The following is a 9572-nucleotide window of genomic DNA, read 5'->3' on the forward strand; positions in this document are numbered from 1 at the left end:
CTTCTAGTCATAGTTTCCTTGGACAGCTAAACTGTGGATTAAATAGGAATTTGGGTGCTAACCCCAAAATCAAAATGCTACTGAAGGGGCTGTTATCTCTGCATGAATTCCTCATAAAACCGAAAAGCTACTCAGTAGGTGCTGAAAACAGGTCAAACACCATATTAGACGTTACGTTTGGGTAGCAAACACACACATGGGAAGGCACAGAGACTGGCTTAGAGTGCCAAAGTAAGAAATGGATCACACTGTCTGGGCACGGTGGCTCACACCTGTAATCCCAGAACTTTGGGAGGCTGGGCAGGTGGATCACGAGGTCAGGAGATCGAGGCCGACCTGGCTAACATGGTGAAACCCCTTCTCTACTAAAAATACAAAAAATTAGCCAGGTGTGTTGGCACGCCCCTGTAGTCCCAGCTACTTGGGAGGCTGAGACAGGAGAACGGCTTGAACCTGGGAGGCGGAGGTTACAGTGAGTCAAGATCATGCCACTGCACTCCAGCCTGGGTGACAGAGCAAGACTCCATCTCAAAAAAAGAAAAAAAAAAAAAGAAATGGATCACACTTTCAAAATGCTAAGCACTAGCCAGATGAGTGGCAAACATGTATGTGAATGTTGTATCTCTGTGTAGAAGAAACAACAGCAACTGGGAGGGCCAGTGGCATTCATTCAGACCCACAATCTCATGGTGTCAGGTCCCTTTTCAAGGCATGTGAGCAGCTCCTATTGTTTGGTTCTGGAATTCTCTAAGTCTGGCCCCTGTGTTTAATTTGGTTTGTTCTGGCTTCCACTCACCATTAGCCATCTGCTCAGGTACCCACTGTGGGGTTAGAGGAGGGAGCCTTTCGCATCATATTGTAAATAGTATCGTCATCACATGGGGTACATTTTTGTGGTTAAGCAGTTTTTAACTACCCCTTCTAAAGATAGGGACAACAAAGACCAATGTTTGAATTGTATCTGATTCATTTTCCAATAGGATTCTGGATTTTTGATGGAAAAGTCTGTCACATGGGATCTACATCCAGTAATGAACTTAGCAGAAAGACTGACATGAACCAGAGGCTGTTCCCATGAGCCTCACTAACCCTACTTCAGATGGCTTCCATTATGTGGGGCGTGCCACTATGAGTCCTTGTAAAATGAGAAGAGCAATGTCTGTCTTACTGGAGGCTCAAAGGGCATGATATATGTAGCAGGTTTAGGACAGTGTCTCACACAAAAAGCAGCTTTTGCTGCTAATATATTGGGAACCTAATAATGTTATCTTTTTTTATGTTGTTGCTAAGAAGAGGTATGGCTTATAAATAACTATCAGACAAATCGCTGATAAAACTAAAACTAGCTAGAAGTCTACACAAATGGTATACAGTGGGACAGTCATGCTGCTATACTGCTGACTCTGTTTGGCCTGCATGGGCTCAGTTTTGCCTGTAGGTCTTCCCAAATTGTTGTGCACCAAGAGGTGCATTTCTTTTCTTTCAGTACTATTGCTGAGTGGGGCTAACGTCCAACAAGCCTATTTGATGTTAGCTCCAAGTTGTAGATGAATATCCTGTGTGTGTATAGTGTTTCCTATATGCATGTTGGTACATGAACTTGGTCTTTTTAGGTCTATATCCTGTCAGTCCAGAGAATGTGCTGACTCCAAAAAAAGCTGACACCTGAAATGTGCTTCCACAAAGTATATTTATCTCTGTACACTAAGTCCAAGTTTCTAAATGACAGTTTCATGAATGTTAGACAATGTTTATGGCTGGAATTGCAACAGCTTTACAGTTGGACTTTTCTTATTGTGCGTTAGATTTTCAGGGAGGAGTAAACTTATTTGCTGAAGAACCAGATAATGAATATGTTGGGCTTTGCAGGTCACATATAGTCTCTGTCACATATTCTTCTTCTGTCCTCTAAACAATCATTTGAAAATGTAACAGTAATTCACTGTGGGTGGGATAGGAGAGGTGGAGGGAGAAGGGTAGCTGTAAAATTAGGTTGAGGCCAGAGGCCCTCAGCTGTAATTTACCTACCCCTATAGGGCATCATAGTGGGAGATCCTGAAAAAACAATACAAATCAAAACAATGATCCTGCTACACAAACTTTGGGGAATCAGTTTGGAACTGAGTGATTGGTTTCCCATTACTGACTCATTCTTTTGGTAATGGGGAGTTGAATCCATCAAGTCACCACCAATCCTCCTTTGTAGCCACATCATTGTGGAATAAACTTGAGAAGACTGTAAATTTCTCTTCTGGACTGAGTAGTAAGTACTTCATTAGTAAGTGTCATGAGTCCTGTGGTAACAATTTGTAAAGTCCTTTGAGGAGAAAGGCAAAATCATAAATATTAATTATAGCCATTGTTTTGATGAAAGGAGGATTACTGGAGGCACAGAAGCCTCTAAATCTACCTATTAAACCATACTCCAGCTCTTAAGTTCTCGAATGAAGGGGTTAATTATATTAGAAAAAATTCCATGGGATTCTTCTGTGGTCTGAGGTCTAATAAAAGGCTCACTTTTCATATGACATTATTTTAGAAGTGCTTTCCAAAGCTCAGAGTCATTTTCATGAGAAAAAAATTTAATAAAGAAACTTTAAACGATTAGTGTGTTTCATCAGGAATGCAATGCAGTAATAGAGTCAGATTATTGGTGCAAAGCCCCAGACTTTAGTGTTAAAATGAACCCCATCTACAGGGTGACATTTTTAAGGAGGTATAAAACACACTTAAGGCTTTTTGAAATAGTTAGGAAAGAGAAAAAAACTTGAATAAACATATTTTTTTCATATTTTATATGTGTTATATGTGTTACCATGGAGAAAATAATTAGAAAGTTACTTCTAAATGAGTGACTTCATTTAGATGAAAATGTTTCTTTTGTGAACTCCTACACTAGCTAAAAAGCCATAAACTCTGCTGACGGAAGGTGTTGATAATTTACTATCCTTATAAATGTCATCTTTTAAAGTGCTGATGCCTGAAAAAGGAAAGGGATGATGTGTCACCATGTTAAAGGAAACTTATTTAGAAAGAAAGGGGCATGGTAAAATTCAAATGAATGAGTGGACGATTAAGTTTTAATTTGTACATAGGCCTATAAAAAGATTAGGACAAAGGTTTGGTTTTTAGTATCGTTCTTCTTATCATAAAAGTAAAAATTATAAAATATAAAAAATTATGTGTAATTCCAACATCCAGAAAAAAGCCATTAAAATTTTATTGTCTCTAGTTATTAAACTATTTTTAACAAAATTAGATAATACAGTGAATATTGTTTTGTAATTAGCTTTTCTCACTTAATATATCAGATCATCTTTGCATACTATCTGTTCATGTAACTTTTATTGAAAGCTAGACTTTGGTAAGATCATTTTAATGGCCATAAAAGTTTGACCCTACGACTGTACCACAGATTGCTTAGCAATCCTGTTGGATATATAGGTGTATCGATCAGAATGCATTCTGATCTCAAATAAGTTTACCCTCAAAGGTGAATTGGGTGGCTGTTATAATAGCAGAGGAAGAAAAGGGCCGGCCTCTGAGTCATTTGGATGCAGAGCTGGAAGCATCAAGACTGTCTTTCCATTTCTCTGCCTTAAATCTTTCTTCTGTTGTTGTCATCACTCATTCTCCATCACTTCAAATGACTTCATGAATGGAGATGACCATAGGCAGCTCCAAAGTTACAGGGCAATTCCTGGGGGAAGGCTTAGCAATGCCAAAGGAAACAAAGCTCCTTTTTCCAGCTTTATTTGGGAAATCTCCAGAAAAGAAAGGCTCAGAAAGGCTTGCCTTTAGGCAGGTACTCACTCCTGGACCAATTGATAGAGCCTTTGGGAGTTACTCCAATTACCTGGGCCTTGGTTATGGGCCTCCCTGTGGTCAAGGGGAGAGCCAAAGGAGTAGATATAGACCCATCCAAATGCAGGGAAGCCAGTTTTATTTTTCCTTATAGGAAGTGAGGGAGGCCAATCCCAGAAGACTGGAAAATACGGTGCTGTGGAGGTAAATATAAGCCTTGTCCTTTATGTAGGCTGTGACCATTTTATGCAATTAAATTTAGCTTGTGGGTAAATCTTGGAGAAAAGTTTAAAAAGCAGAGGTCAAATTGATGTCAGCAAGATGGTCAACTATCACTCTCCTTCAAAAGATGGATTAAAACAATGAACAAACCACTACATTTCAACCAGAATGACTAAAAGAGAGTGCTGGAGCACAGCAAGGGTGTGGCAGAAACCCTGCTGAGGGCAGAAACTCAAGATGGCTGCATCCAGAAGGGAGCAGAACACTTTGTCTCTGCCACACCATCTCCCTGGTTGGGATCAGCTCAGGACTCCAGCTCCATAGCGACTCTGAGCACTTGTGCCCTGGAACATAGCACTGCTGTGGCTGCCTGTGGCTCGTGTCAGACCCAAGGCCAAGAGGGATCCCCTCAGTCAAGTCTCTCCACTATTGGGGAAAATAAGAATGGGAGGATCCCTAAAGCCCTTACCACCAGGAATTCACAAAATCTGCCTTGCCATCACTGCTGCCACAAACTCCTGCAGCCTAGGCCTCTGAGGCACTCATGGTCATCACTGACGTGGATTACACGTGAGACACTGTCTTTATAAAATCCTAAATTAATTAAAAATTAAAAAGAAGAAAGATACCAAATAGACTAACATTATATCTTGAGAAGCTAGAAAAAGGACACACTAAACTCAGAATGCCTACATTAGAAAAGAAGAAAGATCCCAAATAAATAGCCTGATATTATATTTGAAGAAGCTAGAGAAAAAAACCCCAAACCCAAATTTATCAGAAAAAAATAATAAAGATCAGAACAGAAATACATCAAATAAAGAACAGAAAACCCATAGAAAAAAATCAATAAAACCAAGAGTTGATTCTTTGAGGAAAAAAAAAAATTGACAAAGCCTTAATTAGACTAAGAAAAAAGAGAGAAGACTCAAATAAATAAAATTAGAAATAAAAATGGAGACATTACAACAGATGCCTCAGAAATAAAAAAAGATCATAAAGCACTATTATGAAAAATTATATGTCAACAATTTGGAGAACCTAGAAGAGATGAATACATTCCTAGAAAAATATAACCTACTAAAATTGACTCAAAAAGAAATAGAAAGCTCGAACAAACCAATAACAAAGATATTAAAGTAATTAAACACCTTCCAACAATGAAAAGCACTGAACCAGATGACTTCAGAGAAGAATTCCACAAAACATTTAAAAAAGAATTATTACCAATACATCTTAAACTCTTAAAAAAAAAAAAAAGAACTAGAGGGAATACTTCCAAATATATTTCATGAGGCCAGAGGCCAGCGTCACCTTGATATCTAAGCCAAAGATACTTCAAGTAAAAGAAAACTACAGGCCAATAAGTCTTAACTTTGATACTAAAATCTTCAATAAAATATTAGCAAACCAGATTCAACACACATCTGGAAGGTTATACATCATGACCAAGTAGGATTTACGTCTGGTGTACAAGTGGCATTTATGCATGGCATACAAATCAATCAATATAATACATCGATTAAAAGAATAAAAGAGAAAAACCACATGAACCTCTCAATGCAGACAAACTATTTGACAAAATTCAGTATTTTATTGATAGAAACTCTTAACAGTTTAGATATAGAAGGAAAGGTCCTCAAAATAATAGGGACCATTTATGAAAAGCTCACAGCTGAGATGGTAATCAACAGGTACAAATGAAACCTTTTCTAATAAGATCAGTACAGTACAGGGATGCCCCCTTTCACCACTTCTATTCAATGTAGTATTGGAAGTACCAGCAAGGGCAATCAGACAAGGAAAAAAAAAAAGGCATCTAAATTCAGAAAGATGAAGCAAAATTATCCCTATTTGCAGATGATATTATCCTATAAGTAGAAGGCCTCAAAGATCCACAAAAAACGTTTAGAACCAAAACAATGAATTTGGTAAGGTTGCAGGATACAAAAATCAGTAGCATTAGTGGGGCATGGTGGCTCATACCTGTCATCTCAGCACTTTGGGAGGCCAAGACGGGGGATCACTTGAGGTCAGGAGTTCGAGACCAGCCTGACCAACAAGGTGAAACCTTGTCTCTACTAAAAATACAAAAATTAGCCAGGCATGGTGGTAGGCACCTGTAGTCCCAGCTACTTGGGAGGCTCAGACAGGAGAATTGCTCTAACCCGGGATGGGGAGATTGCAGTGAGCCAAGATTGCACCAGTGCACTGCAGCCTTGGTGATGCAGTGAGACTCCACCTGAAAAAAAAAGAAAAAAATCAGTAGCATTTTTATACACAAATAATGACCTAACTGAAAAAGTAATTAACAAAATAATCATATTTATAATAGCAGCAAAAAATTAAATATCTAAGAATATGTTTAACCAAGGGAGTGAAAGACTTGTATACTGAAAACGATAAAACAATGATAAAAGAAATGGAAGAAGACACAAATAAATGGAAAATTATCCTGTGTTCATGAGTGGGAAAAATTAATTTATTAAAATGTCCTTATTACCTATAGCAATATATAGATTTAACACAATCCTTATCAAAAGTCTAACGGCGCCTCTTTACCAAGGACCCGCCAACATGGGCCACGTTCCCACCAAAACCGTGAAGAAGGCAGCCCGGGTCATCATAGAGAAGTACTACACGCACCTGGGCAATGACTTCCACACGAACAAGCACGTGTGTGAAGAGATCGCCATTATCCCCAGCAAGAAGCTCCGCAACAAGATAGCAGGCTATGTCACCCATCTAATGAAGCGGATTCAGAGAGGCCCTGTAAGAGGTATCTCCATCACGCTGCAGGAGGAGGAGAGAGAAAGGAGAGACAATTACGTTCCCGAGGTCTCAGCCCTGGATCAGGAGATAATTGAAGTAGATCCTGACACTAAGGAAATGCTGAAGCTCTTGGACTTCAGCAGCCTGTCCAACCTGCAGGTCACTCAGCCTACAGTTGGGATGAATTTCAAAACGCCTCGGGGACCTGTTTGAATTTTTTCTGCAGTGCTATATTATTTTCAATAAATCTGGGACAACAGCAAAAAAAAAAAAAAAGTCTAATGGCATTTTTCACAGACATAGAAAAAAATTATACTAAAATTCACATGGAATCACAACTCTGAATAGTCAAAGAAATGCTGAGAAAGAAAAATAAAGTTGAAGGCATCACAGTTTCTGAACCAAAATTATATTAGAAAGCTATAGTAATCAAAACAGTGTGGTACTGGCACAAAAACAGAAACATAGACCAATGGAACAGAATAGAGAGCACAGAAATAAACCCAAGCACATGTGGTCAACTGACTTTTGACAAGAGCATGGAAAGGACATAATGGAGAAAGAGTAATTTCTTTAATAAACAGTGCTGGTAAAACTGGATTTTTTACATCAAAGTATGAAATTGGACCCTTATCTCACACCATACACGAAAATAAATTCAAACTGAATAAAAGATCTAAATGTAAGACCTGAAACCATTAAACTCCTGAAAGAAAACATAGGGGAAAAACTCCTGAACATTGGTATTGGCAATGATTTTTTGGATATCACACCATAAGCTCAGGCAACAATAACAAAAATAAATAAATGGTACTACATCGAACCAAAAATCTTTTGCACAGCAAAGGAAACAATCAATAAAATGAAAAGGCAATCTATGAACTAGGAAAAATATTGCAAACCACATATCTGATAAGGGGTTAATATCAGAAATTTGTAAAGCACTCCTATAACTCAATAGCAGAAAAACAACCCAATTAAAAAATAAGCAAAGGACCTGAACAGACATTTCTCTAAAGAAGACATAAAAATGGCCAAGAGGAATATGAAAAGATGTTCAACATTACTAGTCATCAGGGAAATGCAAATTAAAACTGCTATGCGATATCAACCTTACACCTGTAAGGATGGTTATTATAAAAAAGACAAGACATAACAAATGTTGGCAAGGAGGTAGAGAAATGGGAACCCTAGTACACTATTGGTGGGAATGTAGACTGGTACAGCCCTTATGCAAAACAGTGTGGAAGTTCCTAAAGATATTAAAAATAGAATTATTATATGGCCCAGCAATCCCTCTTCTGGGTATATACCCAAAGAAGATGAAGTCACTACCTTGTAAAGACATCTGCTCTCCCATACTCATTGCAGCATTATTCACAATAGCTAAGATATGGAAACAACCTAAATGTTCATCAGTGGATAAATGGATAATGAAAACATGGTGTGTGTGTGTGTGTATGTGTGTGTGTGTGTGTATATATATATGAATATTATTCAACCTTAAAAAAAAGGAGATTCTGTCATTAACCACAATATAAATAGACCTGGAGGACATTATGCTAAGTGAAAGAAACCAGACACAGAAAGAAAAATATTGTATAATCTCACCTTTATGTGGAATATATATATTTAAAAAGAACTCAAATACATAGATACAGAGAACAAAACAGTGGTTACCATGGGTGGGATGGGGGTAGGGATGTGGGGCAGGGTGGGAGGGAAAGGAAATGGGGGTGATGTAGGTCAAACGATCAAAATAGCAGCATAAAGCAGTTTAGAGAGCCAATGTACAACATGAGGAATAAACTTAGTAAAATTATACTATATTGGAGATTTTTGTTAAATAAGTAGGTTTTAGCTGTTCCTGTCACAAAAAAGTAACTATGTGAGATGAAAGACATGTTAGTCTGCTTCACTATAGTAACCATTTTACTACTATATATATCCCATAACATTATATTGTAAACCTCAGATATACATAATCAAATGCATTGAAAAAATAAAATAAAAATGAGATCAAACTGGTTTCTCTAGATAGCTATTGTATTTTTGAAAAAAATAATTCAGAGAATTATAGCAACATATTAGAGTGGTAGAACAGTATAAAAACTGAAAAATTATAGCTCCCTAACTATTCTATTCCAAATCTTCTTTAAAATTGATAATACTCTAGCCACTAAGTACTTTGTGCTTTTCCCTTTATTTACTTAATAAATTTGTTTCAATTTCACCAACTTCTATTTCCTGAACGAAGAACTTCCTGCGTTAAGAAGTTCATTATCTGAATTACAACTTGTTATAATCATTCCACATTCAAGCCAGAAAAACTGTAAATTATCCTGGAGTCTAAGCAAGACTCCTTTAATCTGTTCTGATAGAATTGGGTTTTTGTGTCAATTTCGTATTGCACATTATTGATTTTGTCTCCTCCATATTACTAAGGGAAACATCTTTTAAGATAGTGCAAAAGCCTATGAGGAAATTGGGTGAGTCCGAGAGGTCTAAAAGAGTTGTATCTTAGGAGCAAAGCTTCATGTAATGAAGCACGCCTTCTTCACTCTTTCACACCTCAGAAGAGCAACAGGAACCACAGGCTCTGACTTCGGCTTCTTGCCACCAAACCTCATGTAGGCAACTCTTTAAGCAGTAGCCATTCAAAAATAATTGTCTCTGCTTCCCCCTCTTTCCGCCTAAAATCAGGTCGGAAATTTTCCTTTTGTAAAGGAAATTTACATTTGTAAATGAAATTTCTATTTATATAGACAATTTGT

The 9572-nt window shown here is 37.6% G+C and overlaps 1 pseudogene across 1 annotated transcript; it reads left to right on the forward strand.

The window, feature by feature from the left end:
- The first annotated feature begins 6603 nt into the window (after nucleotides 1-6603).
- LOC112625103 lies at nucleotides 6604-7074 on the forward strand (annotated as a pseudogene). Its single transcript, XR_003119523.1, has one exon. The product of XR_003119523.1 is annotated as a 40S ribosomal protein S17 pseudogene (transcript).
- The last annotated feature ends 2498 nt before the right edge of the window (nucleotides 7075-9572 follow it).

The sequence above is a fragment of the Theropithecus gelada genome, chromosome 5 (genome assembly GCF_003255815.1).
Source record: "Theropithecus gelada isolate Dixy chromosome 5, Tgel_1.0, whole genome shotgun sequence".
Lineage (NCBI taxonomy): Eukaryota > Metazoa > Chordata > Mammalia > Primates > Cercopithecidae > Theropithecus > Theropithecus gelada.